Raw genomic sequence first — 19,296 nt, 5'->3', positions numbered from 1 at the left:
AAGACTTGTGTACTCAAAAGCGCAAGCTTAATGTGCACAAACGTGCTTTCTTAGATGAACATGTGAGTTCCATCATTCTGAACAAAACTCCACCCAAGTTTAGGGACCCAGGTTGTCCAACAATATCTTGCACTATAGGAGAACACACGGTCAATAAAGCGTTATTAGACCTAGGTGCAAGTGTTAACCTTCTGCCATATTCTTTTTATGAGCAGTTAGGTCTTGGGGAGTTGAAGCCAACATCTATCACTCTACAACTGGCAGACCGATCTGTCAAGATTCCTCGTGGAGTGGTCGAAGACGTTTTGATCAAGGTTGACAAATTCTATTTTCCCGTAGACTTCATTGTCTTAGACACTCAACCTGTACAAAACCCAGACTGTCACATTCCAGTCATCTTAGGACGTCCTTTCTTAGCTACGTCCAATGCGATTATTAATTGTCGTAACGGAATGTTGAAACTGTCTTTTGGCAACATGACGATAGAATTGAATGTGTTCGATATTAGTCAACAACCTGTGAATCTTGATGATGATGATGATGTGCATGAAGTTAATATGATTGAAGGATTAATACAAGATTCGTTGACTAACATTCTATCCGTCGATCCCTTTCAAGCATGTATGGAGAACTTTAACTCAGATTCCTATGATGATGCATACTGTAGTGACGTCCTATCTCTTCTCGAATCTGTACCTCAAATGGACGTCACTGAAAGGAAATATGAAGTGGAACCACCCTTACTCTCTGATTCCAAGCTCATTCCATCCATTGTTGAGCCACCCAAGCTTGAATTGAAAACATTGCCTAGTACGTTGAAGTACGCATTCCTAGGTTCTTATGATACTTTACCTGTCATTATTTCATCATGTTTAGACACGGAACAGGAAAGTAAGCTTTTAGAAGTACTTAAGGAACACAAGGAGGCATTAGGATGGACCATCTCAGACCTCAAAGGAATAAGTCCTACCATTTGCATGCACCACATTAATCTCGAAGAGAGTGCCAAACCATCTAGGGAAATGCAAAGGAGACTTAATCCTAACATGAGAGATGTAGTCAAAGGAGAAATCCTGAAACTGCTTGATGCGGGTATCATATACCCAATTCCCGATAGCAACTGGGTTAGTCCCATTCAAGTTGTGCCTAAGAAGTCAGGCATTACTGTAGTTCAGAACGACAAGAATGAATTAGTCCCTACTCGTACAACCACAGGATGGCGAGTATGCATCGACTACAGGAAGTTGAACACAGTAACAAGGAAGGATCACTTCCCGCTCCCTTTCATTGACCAAATGCTAGAACGTGTGTCTGGACACAGTCACTACTGTTTTCTAGATGGCTTTTCCGGTTATAACCAAATTCACATTGCTCCGGAAGATCAGGAAAAAACTACATTCACGTGTCCATTTGGGACATTTGCTTTTAGACGTATGCCCTTCGGGCTGTGTAATGCACCTGCTACTTTCCAGCGTTGCATGATGAGCATTTTTTCAGACATGATAGATAGTTTTCTCGAGATCTTTATGGATGATTTCTCTGTGTTTGGTTCTTCTTTTGACGAATGTTTGGACCATCTAGTCCTTGTGCTATCAAGATGTAAGCAAAAGAATCTGATTTTAAACTGGGAAAAATGCCACTTCATGGTGAACTCCGGCATAGTTCTAGGACACATCGTATCGGAAAAAGGAATTGAAGTAGATAAAGCTAAAGTCGACCTCATTCAACATTTACCCCAACCCCACTCTGTGAAGGGGATTCGATCATTTTTAGGTCACGCCGGATTCTACCGGAGATTCATCAAAAACTTTAGCCAAATCTCTCGCCCTTTGTGTAACCTACTTGCCAAAGATGTTGTCTTTAACTTTGATGTTGCGTGTGTGAAGGCGTGGGAAGAACTCAATACTCTCCTTACCACAGCTCCTATTGTCCAACCACCCAACTGGGATTTACCGTTCGAACTCATGTGTGATGCCTCTGATTATGCCGTTGGCGCTGTTTTAGGACAGCATGTTGATAGACTACCATATGTGATATACTATGCTAGTAAAACTCTTAATGACGCTCAACTCAATTATTCGACTACCGAGAAAGAGTTACTTGCTGTGGTATTTGCATTACACAAGTTTAGATCTTATTTGATAGGATCTCAGATCATCATTTACACTGACCATGCGGCTTTGAAGTTCCTTCTTTCTACGAAGGATGCTAAAGCTCGCCTTATTCGATGGATACCCTTATTACAGGAATTCTATCTCGAAATCCGTGATAAGAAAGGGTGTGAGAATGTGGTTGCTGATCACTTGTCCCGATTAACCATAGAGTCTATTGACGAATCTGCGTTGATTAGAGAATCATTCCCTGATGAACAACTGATGTCTGTGTCAAACCTTCCTTGGTTTGCCGATATCATTAACTACCTTGCTGCAGGTAGGATGCCCTCATATTGGTCGAGACAAGACCGCTCCAAGTTCTTGGCTGAAGTTAAACATTTCCTTTGGGACGACCCATATTTGTTTAAGTACTGCCAAGACCAAATCATTAGGAGATGTGTACCCAACATGGAACAGAAAGATGTGATATCATTCTGTCATAACCAAGCATGTGGAGGGAATTTTAGTGCCAAGAAAACCGCTGCAAAGATCTTGCAGTGTGGGTTTTACTGGCCATCGCTGTTTAGAGACTGTTATGAGTATTGTATTGCTTGTGAGCGCTGTCAGAAACTAGGAAGTATCTCGAGGAGAAACATGATGCCGTTGAATCCGATTCTGAGCTATTTGATGTGTGGGGGATTGACTTCATGGGTCCATTCCCTACTTCTGAAGGTAAATTATACATCCTAGTTGCTGTTGATTACGTTTCGAAGTGGGTCGAAGCTGTTGCAACCAAGACGAATGACCACAAGGTGGTACTCTCATTTCTGAAGGAGAACATATTTTCACGTTTTGGTACCCCTAGAGCTATAATCAGTGACGGTGGTTCGCATTTCTGCAATAAGTACTTTGAGTCTTTAGTACGCAAGTATGGCATAACCCACAAGGTTGCTACTCCGTACCACCCTCAGACTAGTGGACAAGTGGAAGTTTCTAATAGGGAGATTAAGCACATTATGGAGAAGACGGTCAACCCGTCCAGGAAAGATTGGTCATTGAGATTGAATGATGCTTTGTGGGCCTATAGAACAGCTTATAAGACACCAATTGGCATGTCCCCTTATCGTCTGGTGTATGGAAAGCCATGTCACCTTCCTGTGGAATTAGAGCATCGAGCTTACTGGGCTATCAAGAAACTTAACTTTTCTCTCGACAAGGCGGGTGCACAACGGAAACTTCAACTCAATGAGTTAGAAGAATTAAGGAATGAGGCTTATGACAGTGCCAAGCTGTACAAGCAGAAGATGAAGCTGTTTCATGACAAGCGTATCCTAAGAAAGTCTTTCACTCCTGGTCAGAAAGTCTTGCTGTATGACTCCCGATTACATCTTTTTCCAGGAAAACTGCGTTCCAGATGGAAGGGACCGTACCTAGTACGCACAGTTTTTCCTCATGGAGCTGTAGAGCTGGAAGATGTCTCCAACAAGAACATTTTCAAAGTCAACGGGCAGAGATTAAAACCATTCCTTGAACCATTCCCACCCGACACTGAAACAACCAACCTGGAGGACCCAGTCTATGTGGACTAAGCTGGTCCACCCTTGTACATAAGTAGCTGCGTTTTCTTCCCCATTGAAAACCAAAAAGCCTTTTTCCCTAAAAAACCAAAAAGTTTTCACTCCCGACAAAACCAAATTTTTCCCAAAAAGTCCAATCCCATTAAAAACCAAATTTTCTTGTAGATAATGTGTTAGTTAAATTTCCTTTTGTATATATTTTGTGCTCATCCATTGTGACTCAGAATATGTTGGAGTTTTGCCTTGGATAACGGAGTTTTAATTCTGCTTTCGCCGAAATCGGGTATTCTCTCTCCTTTTACTCTACTCAGCATGTCCCTTTCCATATGTTGCATTTTAATTCTTTCCATATTTTTAAACATTGAGGACAATGTTTAGTTTAGGTTTGGGGGTATAGAGTAGATACCACGATAATATGCCATAATTGAAAACAAGAACTCCTTCTAGGTACGTTCTAAGCAAACCTTCACGAGACTTCACTCGTCCACTAGGGACACTTAGTGGTTTAAAAGGCTTAGTGCATACGCTAAATGCATTCGAGAGACCAGCGACAGTGGTATAGGTAGGATTTCCTTAGTTTTGTTTTACTTGAGGACAAGTAAAATTCAGGTTTGGGGGTATTTGATGAGTGCTAAAAAGTGCATATTTCTATATATTTTTCTTGGCATTTAACTCATCTTTTGTGCATTAATTCTACATTTTATCCCATATTCTGTATTTTCATTGTTTTCAAGAATAAATATTTTTATTAATTAATTTTCATTTTTAGGTAATAAATAAAGTTTGGATGAATAGCGGAGCGAAAAGAGCAGAAAAGTAGTGAAAAGCCGGGAGGAATTACACAAGGAAGCGCGAAGAATGTTGTGCACAAGACCAAAAGGCTAGAAGTGGGCTTGAAGAGGAAGAATTGTTCTTAAAGAAGATATGGGCTTGGCATACCCAATGCCCAAAACCCTCACCCAAGTCCATTTCCTATATCCATACCCGTTTCCCTTTCTAGCCGTCAGATTGGATCATCTCAGCATCCTACGGTCGCAGCATCACCATTACATCAAAGTCTGAAGATCCTGTCTAACACTACAGCACCTAACTCCATCTTGAGCCGTCAGTTTCGTTGTATCAGGCATCCAACGGTCGCTCTTGATCTGTCTCCATCTCGCCGTTAGATCCGTCCCAGAAGATATTATCCCACGGCTCATTCGCAAGACATCAAGATTTGTTGTACCCGCCTCACACTCGAACAACCTAACCCTATACCCAAAACAAACACACCCTAGCCCAAAACCCATCGAGCCATCTCCTTCTTCCCCTCTTCTGCAACAGCGACGCTGTCTCCATCACCACCATCTTCTCCCCCAAATCACTCAATCACCACCATCTTCTCCCCCCAAATCACTCAACCACCACCACTCGAGCCATCATCACTTCTAACAACCAAGACATACTTTTCTAGCACTTATTACATCACCTCCTAATCGTTTCATCTCACAGGAACCCTAGGTTAGGAGTTGATGAAATAGGTGAGGTTAGAGGATAAATCGAAGGCATGGGTAGCATCAGCAGACGACAAGGAAGCATGGGTGAGAGCTATCAATCGTTTTCAGAGATTAGGTAAGGATTTTTTGTAAAACCCTAATTTCACTGATTTGGGGATTTTGGAATTTTTTTGTTGTAACTATAAAAGGGTGTTAGGGGTTGTAAAATTCGGCATCTCTGGACTAGCCAGTAGACATTTGAAGAAATTTTCATTACAATTTCAAATTCAGTCCCTTTATCACAGTTGATTTTTGAATGTTGTGTGTTGTGTTTGAATTATCTTATGATGAATGCTTGTGTATGTAATATGTTGAGCATGAGCTAAGTAGCATTAAGCTAAGGCTCAGTTGAAGCCTGCATGTCAAATGACAAGTTGCTAGGATAGTTAACTCCTGCCCTGTTTTGCTTGAGCAATTGGAAGAAACTAATGCTCATAGTGCCTGTGATTGACTGTTCTGTCAAAAGACAGTCAATACTAGGGGCAAACTAATGATCAAGTTAGTTCTCTTCCATTTCTAGATGTATGCATAGGATATTCAACTCAACCTAGAAATATGTTGTTTGATTAGGACACAAGGTGGATTCTAAGCCTTGGCTTAACCACAAATCCTTTACATTCACTTATAATTTCAGTTCTATTTTGTTCCCTGCTAAATTTACCTTCCTTCACTGTTTTTCTTGCATTTTGAAGCTGTTGTGCACTGAAAATCAGTGCACAAACTCCCCCTGCCCTTGGCTTACAGCCTTGGTTCCCTGCTATTTTTATTTTATATCCTCTGCCATTTAATCTTTGCTGTTTTGCCATCTTGTGTTAACTGCTTTGGTTTGTTAACTGTTTTGGTTCTTTGCATCTGCCATATTACCTTGCCTTGCTCACTGCCATAGTGCTTTGCACCCATTGATAGCTTAGGATAATTTCTTGTATGCTCCCACTCCCTGTGGACTGATCCCATTCTTACTTTCTATACTAAAACTTGACCTTGTATACTTGCAAGTCTTTTGTGTGTCGTTCCCAAGCACACCACTTGCCCACGTTGTTACTTCTCTGCCGCCAGCACCGAGACTTGAAAAAACAAAACCGACAAGGTGACATGAAGAGAAGGAATAACGCTCCCTTTCTACAGGCATAATACTTGCGGGGTTTTGAATAAGGAAAGCACTTCCTATATGAGTCAAATAAGGAAAGGAGACAACCATACCCACAAAGACAAGCCACCACCGTGCCAAGCCGTCCGCGCCATGCTTGCCTTACCAAACCGAGTCATGCCTTGCACCACCGTCCGCGCCATGCTTGCCTTGCCAGAACCACGCCATGCCTTGGACCCACCATGCCACGCCGTCCGCGCACGCCTTGCACCACCGTCCACGTCATGCTTGCCACGCCAATCCATCAACCAAGACCATTCCCACACTTGCGCCGTATCGAGCCCAAGCCAACGCAATGCCTGCGGCCCCCTTCCAAACCGCACAAACACCAACAACTCGCCAAGCCAGCGTTTCGATGTTTCCCAACCCAGCCAAGGTGATGCATGGCCAGACTAAGACGACGATCTTCATCTCACCACTTCACGGTCTACACCACAAATAGAATCTATTCAAGGCCGCCAAACACGATGATCATGAACTCTCTTTACCTCTCGAAAAAGGTTAGTCAGACCTTCCTGACCATCTTTTCAGGACCTGTCATTTCGATTTTTGTCCTCGTCTGTCACCATCTTATGCTTACCTCGCAAGAATGCTCATGTTCCGAGCTAAGCAGGGACTTAATGTTGATGGTGGTTTTTAGCTTAGGGTCAAAATCGTAAAATTGTACATCTGACATGACGTCTCTATGACCATTAGCACATTTATTGAATAAATTACCATGCCTACGTAAGAATTACCGGGGTACCCTTTTTTTTACATGGGTTATGTTCCAAGGAAAAACCCTTAACACTGACTGACATCATCTATGCCAAACCCTAATTCTCATGCTACCGCGCCCAGGCATGCCAACCATGCCAGCCGCACCACTGTGCCAATGACAGACAATGCCAGCCACATCTCCGCGCCAAGGCATGCCCACCATGCCAGCCGCACCACTGCGCCAATGGCATGCCATGCCATCCGCACCTCTGCACCAAGGAATGCCAACCATGCCAGCCGCACCACTGCGCCAATAGCATGCCATGCCAGCCGCACCACATGTGCCAATGGCATGCCAACCACCTTGTCGCGCCATACCATGTTGGCCTCCCCTATGCGGCTACCAAAAAAAAGGCGTGCGATGATCAACGGCCACCCTTCCATCTTAGATCCAAATCTTAGCCGTCCAAGGCCGCCAAACTACTCATGGTAACCTTTGGCCCAAAACCCTAGTTTTGGCCACGCCAAACCGCGCCAAGGCATGCCATGCCACATGTGCCAATGGTATGCTAACCACCTTTCCGCGCCATACCATGCCGGCCTTCCCTCTGCGGCTACCAAAACGAAGGCGTGCGATGATCAATGACCACCCTTCCATCTTAGATGCAAATCTTAGCCGTCCAAGGTCGCCAAACAACGCATGGTAACCTTTGGCCCAAAACTAGGGTTTTGGCCACGCCAAACCGCGCCAAGGCATGCCATGCCACATGTGCCAATGGCATGCCAACCACCTTGCCGCGCCATACCATGCCGGCCTTCCCTACGCGGCTACCAAAACGAAGGCGTGCGATGATCAACAGCCACCCTTCCATCTTAGATGCAAATCTTAGCCGTCCAAGGTCGCCAAACAACGCATGGTAATCTTTGGCCCAAAACCCTATTTTTGGCCATGCCAAACCGCGCCAAGGCATGCCATGCCACATGTGCCAATGGCATGCCAACCACCTTTCCGCGACATACCATGCCGGCCTTCCCTATGCGGCTACCAAAACGAAGGCGTGCGATGATCAACGTCCACCCTTCCATCTTAGATGCAAATCTTAGCCGTCCAAGGTCGCCAAACAACGCATGGTAACCTTTAGCCCAAAACCCTAGTTTTGGCCACGCCAAACCGCGCCAAGGCATGCCATGCCACATATGTCAATGGCATTCCAACCACCTTGTCGCGCCATACCATGTCGGCCTTCCCTATGCGGCTACCAAAACGAAGGCGTGCAACGATCAACGGCCACCCTTCCATCTTAGATGAAAATCTTACCCGTCCAAGGTCGCCAAACAACGTATGTGGCAGGTCCGGAAGAGTGTATAAAAATGAAGCGCAATGAACGCGGGCCTACAATAATACCGCAAGTGCACGGTCGTCAGTTGTAGCTCGTGCAAGTACGGGTCGATCCACAGAGATTGGGAGTGTTTTGTAGTGTTCTAGCTATTTTGGGTTCTAGTTTTGCTATTGTTGGGCTTTGGGTACCAATGGATTTTGGTAACCAATGGGTTATGATTGTGCTTTGGGCCTTTGAGTTTGTTTGTAATGATGAGAACTGTTTTGGGCCTTTGAATGATTTTGAAATGGATTGAACTGAGCTTGGGCTCAGAAATGTGGACTATGGGCTTTAGGTCTTAAACCTTGTTTTGGGCTTTTGGGCTCAATGGGATTGAGCTAACAGTGGACTGTGGTCTTTTGATTAGACCTGGGCTTTTGTTTGTAAAGGGCCAATGGTTAAAAACCCAGGCTTTGGACTTATGGGCTTCTGAGGCTTTTGGGAGCTAGGCCTTTTCTTGTTCTGAACCTATTTCTGGGCCTTTGGTTGAGTTTGGAGCAGTAGCAGCTAACAAGGCTGGGCCTGGCAGGAGAAGTGGAGTGGCAGCAACAGGAGAAGAAGTAGCAGCAGTGCTGCACAAGCAGTGCAAGGCAAGTGCACAGTAGCAGGGGAAGAAAGCAATGCAGCAGTGCAAGGCAAAGAAGAAGGAAAGCAGCAGTACTGCAGCAGCAAAGCTGGAGAAAACAGCAGCAACAGCAGCAGCAGTGCAAAGAAAGCAGCTGCACAAGCACTGAGTAGCAGGGTAGGGAAGCAAACAGTGGGAAAACAAGGCAATAAAGCAAAGGCAATGCAGTAAACAACAACAATAGAAATACTAGACAGCAAAGAAAGATGACAATGAAGAAAACAGTGTGAACAAGATAAATGAACCAAGGCCTAAGGCCAAGGGCAGGGATGTGGAGAAGAAGTAACAAAGCAAAGCTAAGGCATTCATCTAGAGTGGGAAGAGAACTAGCTTGCTCATTGTCACTAGTGAGCACTAGTTTCTCCCCACTACTCAATCAACACAATGCATCAAGGTTTTAATCTAACATTCCATTACTTAACAGTGAGTTGAAGCCACAGATGAATTAACATTACATGGAACTAAACATGGCACTAACATGAAGATTAACAGGATTAACACTAACAGGATTATCATTAACAGGGGACAAACATTAACAATGAACAAAATTAACCTAAACAGGATACTAAAATTGAGGTAAAAAAATTAAAATTTAAAACACAACAGGGAATTAAAATTTAACACAACAGGAAATTAAAATTTAAAACATAACAGGGAATTAAAATTGAAACCCTAAATTGAAATTTAATTGAAATTTAAGAACTGAAATTAAACCTAAACTAACCCAATTTTGGGGGAATCTCGGCTAGCCCAAGAACACCCTCTACACATAACATATCCCCTATTTATACCCAGGACACCCAATTAGGGTTTACAAACCAAATCCCTAAATTTCCCCCAAAATCAGTAAAACTAGGGTTTTAAATTCATCTCACCAATCATGATGAAAGTTGCTTCTGACTTCGACCCATACTTCTTATTCGTATTCTCATGCTCCCCACGCCTCCAATTGCTTCTCACTTTCGACCTAATTTCCCAATTTTACACGCTAGGGTTTCTGATAGAGAACGTGCAGAAATTGAGAAAATAGGTGGCTAAGGAGAAGGGAAACTGATGGGATTAGGTTACTTTGACGGACGTGGTGGTTATGATGATGGTTGAGGTGGTGACAGAGATGGAGAAGGTGGTGGTGTACGGTGGAGAAGGTGGTTCTGCACACAGGGTATGGTGGTGAAGGAGAGCTCGACTGTTTTAGGGATAGGGTCTGTTTGGTTTGATGGGTATAGGGTTAGGTTGTTTTGGTGTGAGGCGAGTTCATCGATTTTTGATGTTCAGCGAGACTAAGCCGTGAGATGTGGAGCTGGTAGGTAGATCGGACGGTGATGCGGAGGCAAGCGAGGAGCGACCGTCGGATGAAGGGATACAACGAAACGAACGGTGCTAGATTAGGTTAGGTGCTGTAGTGTAAGGCGGAGATATCAAACTTTGATGAACAGCAAGGGAGCATCCGTTGGATTCAACTACCATCTAATCTGAAGGCTTGGAATTTCAGCGCTGTGGTGCTTGGCAGAGACTTCAGATTTTGATGCTCTATGAAGGAGCGACCGTCGGATGCTTCTGAGAACTGATCTGATGGCTGAGAACGGAGGCGCTTTCGTGTGTAGAAAATGAGGTTGTGCGCACCATTCTTCGCGGCTTCCTTGCGTGATTTCTCCCGGCTTTTCACTACTTTTCTGCTCTTTTGCTCCGCAACTCATCCGAACTTTATTTATTACCTAAAAATGCAAAATTAATTAATAAAAATATTTATTCTTGAAAACAATGAAAATACAGAATATGGGATAAAATGTAGAATTAAGTCATAAAAGATGAGTTAAAATGCCAACAAAAAGGGATAAATATATACAATATTTGGCACTCATCAAATACCCCCAAACCTGAATTTTACTTGTCCTCAAGTAAAACAAAACTAAGGAAATCCTAACTATACCACTGTCGCTGGTCTCTCGAATGCATTTAGCGTATGCACTAAGCCTTTTAAACCACTTAGTGTCCCTAGTGGACGAGTTGAAGTCTCGTGAAGGTTTGCTTAGAACGTACCTACAAAGTTCTAGGTCAAAATATAAGCTCAGATTCCATCAAATGTGACATGTGCAAAACAGTTTAAGCTCACAGCAAAATGGAGATGTCAATCTAGCTATCGAAGGCACAATCCTAGCACTGATAACAAAAAAAGACATGTGATAAGAGTGTAAAGTGTATCTACACATGTGTAAAGAAAGATCTGAAGTTATGACTACTAATCACCAAGAGATAGTTTCTCAGGCTAAGAACCAAGGTCGAAATCTAGCTAGCTGTCCGGACTTTACGAGAATTGTGAATGAGTTGGAGGTATTTCACAATTACTTGCGTTGTACATCAATGGCATACACCCTCCTTGCTTATTACAATAAAACACAAAAGATGACTCTTTACATGACTCTTATTTACATTGACTATTCTCTTTTTATTTTTTGGAACAAGAGATGATGGAATACTTGATTTTTTTTTATTTATTTATTTTTTTTTTTTTTTTTGCATAAGGAAACACTTTTGATACATAACAAAAAGAAACAAAAGATTACATGACACTTTGCAAGAGGTAGCCCTTTTTGATGCACCCAGTTAAATTCGATGGTTGTCTTTCTTAATGTAACCTCCACCTTCTATCCCAACCAACCAAAGAACAAGCTAGTCAAGTTTCGTTCAGTATTCTAAAGTGATTGGCAATCGTAACTTCCTATCAAACACCTTGAAGATCGAGGCCATACATGTATTGGTAGATCGTGCGCGTGCAAATTTCTTATCACTATGTGAATTGTGCTAGAATCAGGGTGCCTAAATATCTAGACTAAGACTCCTAATAAAAATACATATTTGCACAAGAGTCAACATTTCAAGGTAAATGAGCTCCATTTTTTATGTTTTTTTTTTTTAATTTTTTAATTTTTAATTTTGATTTTTCAATTTTTTAATTTTTTGGAATTTTTCAATTTTTTCAAAAAGAAGAAGGAGTTCGTTTTCAATTATAGCATATTATCATGGTATCTACTCTATACCCCCAAACCTAAACTAAACATTGTCCTCAATGTTTCAAAATATGGAAAGAATTAAAATGCAACATATGGAAAGGGACATGCTGAGTAGAGTAAAAGGAGAGAGAATACCCGATTTCGGCGAAAGCAGACTTAAAACTCCGTTATTCAAGGCAAAAATCCAACATATTCAACCGAGATCATATTGGATTAGAAAAATATATACAAAAGGAACAAAAGGGTTTTTAAGAAATTTTATCTACTGGATTATATACAAAAAATTCACCATACACCAAAAGTCTAAAGAGTTGAGGATCAACCCAAAAGACAAAGTGTAGCGGTTTCAACAGCTTCACACAATAATAATATGATAGAAACGCAAGTGAAACTGTGAAACAAAATGAGCTACCCCCAAACCTGGATTTTACAGAAGATATAATTTTGAAAACAAAATCGCGCAGTTTCGGGGGTTCATCATGCACAAGGTCTAGCTCGAAATGAACTTTGCTAGGGACGGGCAAACATGCTAATTCCAACTGTGGTTCCTCAGAGATATTATACTTAGATGCAAAATAGTCCAAAAGGACTTGGGAAGCACACAGTTCCAATCCTAGATTAGGAATTTTCAGAAAAATTGGTTTTACAATATTGGTACAAACCAAATCTAGGTTGGGTGGAAGGCCAACAGATTGTGACTCATGTAGGAGAATAGGTGCGTCATTATTAATCAAATCAAAATCTCCTAAATCATCTACACATGTCACATCATGCTCACAATCATCAATCAGTTTAGCAAGTTCACACTCAGAATCATCAACATCATCAACAAATTTATTCTCATGCATCGGCAAATCAGGAGAAATATCACAATGTGATCTAGGTAGAGAATCAGACACATCAAATATATTTTCATGCATATCAGTGTCTACAGAAGATTCAACTATTCCTATGTCATGCTCATCTTCACAGAATAATTGTACGAATCCCATGTCAATATCAAGATCATATGAATTACAATGAGTATTAGAAAGAACAACATTCATGAAGGTCGAGGGCGAGAAGCCATATGTTTTTGAACCAACAGGTTCCACAATATTTTCATGTTCTTCTAACATATCATCATAATCATCATAATCATCATCATGGTAGCATGCATATTGGTCCTCATTAACAGTGGTGGTGTCATTAGTCGATTCATGTTCCTCTAAATTAGGTTCATATTCAACATTATTTACATGAATGGGACTAGACACTTCATTAGGGACAACATACATTTCCTCATGAATTTCCTCCTTTTGTCGGTGAAGCAAAATCTGATCTAAATGTGCATGAATTCGTGATGTAGATCTATCATAGTCTTGCTTACAGAGTCTTAAAGCTTCTGTGGTGGAGTCTAAATTCATGGGAGTACAAAATTCTTCATGTTCAAATTGTGGTGAATGGTACATGTGTGCATGGTCATTAGGGTTTACAAAATATTGATCGCAACCCTCAAAGGATTGATTATGGTCCCAATGACTACCATTCTCACAATTTATGGGCATTTCATACATTGGATTTTATCTAGATTGCCTAAAATTATGCAAAATATGACAATTCTCAACAGGGTGGTCTAAACTACCACATGCGGGACATGCATAGATTTCAGGTTGCCTAAGAAAATTAGATGTGACAGATTCCTCATGTGATTGCATTTCTAAAGCTGTGATTCGAGCTTCTATTTGATCCATAAGTGATGATTGGGTGAGTGAGGCACTAGCAAAATGTTCATTTTCACGTTGCGACGAATGATGCATGTATGAATAGTCATTAGGGTTCATGTATTGCGGCTCGCGACTTTGAAAATGTCCATAATAATTCCTATGACTATTGACATCATGGTCCGTGGAAGGTTCATAACGTGGCACATTCCCATAAGCAAGTTCTCTAAGAGTTTTATTTCTATCTCCAGGAGCAGACCAAAATCCAGACATGATTGGCTCAAAAGCTAAGTAACTATGTTACAAAGCCCAAAATTTGGTTTTTTAAAGGGTTTGGATTTTTGGGAAAAATTTGGTTTTGGTGGGAGACATTTGAAAATTAAAATTTGGTTTAAAAATGGGAGCAAAGTAGAAATTTGGTTTTAAAATTGGGAGCAAAAGAAATTTTTTTGGGTTTTTTTTGGGTTTTTTTGGGTTTTTTTTTTTTTTTACAGAAAATAAAATTTGGTTTTAGAAATGGGAGCACGCCCACTGTTTGTTTTGTGTCTGCTTTGGCTCCGCTTGGTTGAAAACTTTTGGTGGAACTGAGTCCAAAATCTCGGCCTAGAATTTGGGTACTCGACCCACTAACGAGTTCAACTAGCGTGATCGGTTACAAGCTCAGCTGGGTTAAAAAACCCAGAGTACAAAATACAAGTCCAAATTAAACAAGCTCACAAAAATTAAATACACAAGCCCACAAATGAAACAAACAAGCCCACAAATAAATTATTACAAACCCAACAGAAAATAAGAGAAGCCCAAAAATTGGCTTTAATATTACAGCCCACAATTAAAAAATTGGAAGCCCACAATTCGGGTTCTCTTAAATGGGTTACCTTTTAAGCACAGCCCAGCTGCTCTGATATTGTTGCAAAAACCCAGTTGGGTTTTGGTTCTTTTCCTTGGTGGCGTCCCAGCAGAGGAAAAACAGGTTCAGAACATCAGGTCCAACAGCAAATGAAGTGAAGCAGATGCAGATGCAAATGCTATGCAGTGAAATGCAAAAATAGCTAATAAAACACAAGAAAAACACAGCACCAATCCCCGGCAGCGGCGCCAAAAACTTGGCAGGTCCGGAAGAGTGTATAAAAATGAAGCGCAATGAACGCGGGCCTACAGTAATACCGCAAGTGCACGGTCGTCAGTTGTAACTCGTGCAAGTACGGGTCGATCCACAGAGATTGGGAGTGTTTTGTAGTGTTCTAGCTATTTTGGGTTCTAGTTTTGCTATTGTTGGGCTTTGGGTACCAATGGATTTTGGTAACCAATGGGTTATGATTGTGCTTTGGGCCTTTGAGTTTGTTTGTAATGATGAGAACTGTTTTGGGCCTTTGAATGATTTTGAAATGGATTGAACTGAGCTTGGGCTCAGAAATGTGGACTATGGGCTTTAGGTCTTAAACCTTGTTTTGGGCTTTTGGGCTCAATGGGATTGAGCTAACAGTGGACTGTGGTCTTTTGATTAGACCTGGGCTTTTGTTTGTAAAGGGCCAATGGTTAAAAACCCAGGCTTTGGACTTATGGGCTTCTGAGGCTTTTGGGAGCTAGGCCTTTTCTTGTTCTGAACCTATTTCCGGGCCTTTGGTTGAGTTTGGAGCAGTAGCAGCTAACAAGGCTGGGCCTGGCAGGAGAAGTGGAGTGGCAGCAACAGGAGAAGAAGTAGCAGCAGTGCTGCACAAGCAGTGCAAGGCAAGTGCACAGCAGCAGGGGAAGAAAGCAATGCAGCAGTGCAAGGCAAAGAAGAAGGAAAGCAGCAGTACTGCAGCAGCAAAGCTGGAGAAAACAGCAGCAACAGCAGCAGCAGTGCAAAGAAAGCAGCTGCACAAGCACTGAGTAGCAGGGTAGGGAAGCAAACAGAGGGAAAACAAGGCAATAAAGCAAAGGCAATGCAGTAAACAACAACAATGGAAATACTAGACATCAAAGAAAGATGACAATGAAGAAAACAGTGTGAACAAGATAAATGAACCAAGGCCTAAGGCCAAGGGAAGGGATGTGGAGAAGAAGTAACAAAGCAAAGCTAAGGCATTCATCTAGAGTGGGAAGAGAACTAGCTTGCTCATTGTCACTAGTGAGCACTAGTTTCTCCCCACTACTCAATCAACACAATGCATCAAGGTTTTAATCTAACATTCCATTACTTAACAGTGAGTTGAAGCCACAGATGAATTAACATTACATGGAACTAAACATGGCACTAACATGAAGATTAACAGGATTAACACTAACAGGATTATCATTAACAGGGGACAAACATTAACAATGAACAAAATTAACCTAAACAGGATACTAAAATTGAGGTAAAAAAATTAAAATTTAAAACACAACAGGGAATTAAAATTTAACAGAACAGGAAATTAAAATTTAAAACATAACAGGGAATTAAAATTGAAACCCTAAATTGAAATTTAATTGAAATTTAAGAACTGAAATTAAACCTAAACTAACCCAATTTTGGGGGAATCTCGGCTAGCCCAAGAACACCCTCTACACATAATACATATCCCCTATTTATACCCAGGACACCCAATTAGGGTTTACAAACCAAATCCCTAAATTTCCCCCAAAATCAGTAAAACTAGGGTTTTAAATTCATCTCACCAATCATGATGAAAGTTGCTTCTGACTTCGACCCATGCTTCTTATTCGTATTCTCATGCTCCCCACGCCTCCAATTGCTTCTCACTTTCGACCTAATTTCCCAATTTTACACGCTAGGGTTTCTGATAGAGAACGTGCAGAAATTGAGAAAATAGGTGGCTAAGGAGAAGGGAAACTGATGGGATTAGGTTACTTTGACGGACGTGGTGGTTATGATGATGGTTGAGGTGGTGACAGAGATGGAGAAGGTGGTGGTGTACGGTGGAGAAGGTGGTTCTGCACACAGGGTATGGTGGTGAAGGAGAGCTCGACTGTTTTAGGGATAGGGTCTGTTTGGTTTGATGGGTATAGGGTTAGGTTGTTCCAGTGTGTGGCGGGCCCATCATATTTCGATGTTCAGCGAGACTAAGCCGTGAGATGTGGAGCTGGTAGGTAGATCGGACGGTGATGCGGAGGCAAGCGAGGAGCGACCGTCGGATGAAGGGATACAACGAAACGAACGGTGCTAGATTAGGTTAGGTGCTGTAGTGTAAGGCGGAGATATCAAACTTTGATGAACAGCAAGGGAGCAACCGTTGGATTCAACTACCATCTAATCTGAAGGCTTGGAATTTCAGCGCTGTGGTGCTTGGCAGAGACTTCAGATTTTGATGCTCTATGAAGGAGCGACCATCGGATGCTTCTGAGAACTGATCTGATGGCTGAGAACGGAGGCGTTTTTGTGTGTAGAAAATGAGGTTGTGCGCACCATTCTTCGCGGCTTCCTTGCGTGATTTCTTCCGGCTTTTCACTACTTTTCTGCTCTTTTTGCTCCGCAAGTTATCCGAACTTTATTTATTACCTAAAAATGCAAAATTAAGTAAGAAAAATATTTATTCTTGAAAACAATGAAAATACAGAATATGGGATAAAATGTAGAATTACTGCACAAAAGATGAGTTAAATGCCAACAAAAAGGGATAAATATATACAAAATTTGGCACTCATCAGTATGGTAACCTTTGGCCCAAATCCCTAGTTTTTTCCATGCCAAAGCGCGCCAAGGCATGCCATACCACATGTGCCAATGGCATGCCAACCACCTTGCCGGGCCATACCATGCCGGCCTTCCCTATGCGGCTACCAAAATGAAGGCGTGCGATAATCAACGTTCACCCTTCCATCTTAGATGCAAATCTTAGCCGTCCAAGGTCTCCAAACAACTCATGGTAACCTTTGGCCCAAAACCCTAGTTTTGGCCACGCCAAATCTCGCCAAGGAATGTCATGCCACATGTGCCAATGGCATGCCAACCACCTTGTCGCGCCATACCATGCCGGCCTTCCCTATGCGGCTACCAAAACAAAGGTGTGCGATGATCAACGACCACCCTTCCATCTTAGATGCAAATCTTAGCCGTCCAAGTTCGCCAAACAACACATGGTAGCCTTTGGCCCAAAACCCTAGTTTTGGTCACGCCAAACCGCACCAAGGCATGTCATGCCACATGTGCCAATGGCATGCCAACCACCTTGCCGTGCCATACCATGCTGGCCTTCCCTATGCGGCTACCGAAACGAAGGCGTGCGATGATCAACAGCCACCCTCCATCTTAGATGCAAATCTTAGCCGTCCATGGTCGCCAAACAACGCATTGTAACCTTTGGCCCAAAACCCTAGTTTTGGTCATGCCAAGGCATGCCATTCCACATGTGCCAATGGCATGCCAACCACCTTGCCGCGCCTTACCATTCCTTCCTTCTCTACGCGGCTACCAAAACGAAGGCGTGCGATGATCAACAGCCACCCTTCCATCTTAGATGCAAATCTTAGCCGTCCAAGGTCGCCAAACAACGCATGGTAACCTTTGGCCCAAAACCCTAGTTTTGGCCACGCCAAACCGCGCCAAGGCATGCCATGCCACATGTGTCAATGGCATGCCAACCACCTTGCCACGCCATACCATGCCGGCCTTCCCTATGTGTCTACCATAACGAAGGCGTGCGATGATCAACGTCCACCCTTCCATCTTAGATGCAAATCTTATCCGTCCAAGGTCGCCAAACAACTCATGGTAACCTTTGTCCCAAAACCCTAGTTTTGTCCACGCCAAAAGCGCGCCAAGGCATGCCATGCCACATGTGCCAATGGCATTCCAACAACCTTGTCGCGCCATACCATGCCGGCCTTCCCTATGCGGCTATCAAAACGAAGGCATGCGACGATCAACGGCCACCCTTCCATCTTAGATGCAAATCTTACCCGTCCAAGGTCGCCAAACAACGCATGGTAACCTTTGGCCTAAAGCCCTAGTTTTGGCCACACCAAGGCATGCCATGCCACATGTGCCAATGGCATGCCAACTACCTTGCCGCGCCATACCATGTCGGCCTTCCCTATGCGGCTACCAAAATGAAGGCATGCGATAATCAACGTCCACCCTTCCATCTTAGATGCAAATCTTAGCCGTCCAAGGTCGCCAAACAACTCATGGTAACCTTTGGCCCAAAAACCCTAGTTTTGGCCACGCCAAACCGCGCCAAGGCATGCCATGCCACATGTGCCAATGACATGCCTACCACCTTTTCGGGTCATACCATGTCGGCCTTCCCTATGCGGCTACCGAAACGAAGGTGGACGATGATCAACGGCCACCCTTCCATCTTAGATGCAAATCTTAGCCGTCCAAGGTCGCCAAACAACGCATGGTATCCTTTGGACCAAAACCCTAGTTTTGGACACACCAAGGCATGCCATGCCACGTGTGCCAATGGCATGCCAACCACCTTGCCGCGCCATACCATGCCGGCCTTCCCTATGCGGCTACCAAAACGAAGGCATGCGATGATCAACAGCCACCCTTCCATCTTAGATGCAAATCATGCCAACCACCTTGTCGCTCCAT

This window comes from Papaver somniferum, chromosome 6 (assembly GCF_003573695.1).
Source record: "Papaver somniferum cultivar HN1 chromosome 6, ASM357369v1, whole genome shotgun sequence".
Taxonomy (NCBI): Eukaryota; Viridiplantae; Streptophyta; class Magnoliopsida; order Ranunculales; family Papaveraceae; genus Papaver; species Papaver somniferum.
The sequence above is the reverse complement of the archived record's forward strand: the minus strand, read 5'-3'. Positions refer to the sequence as shown.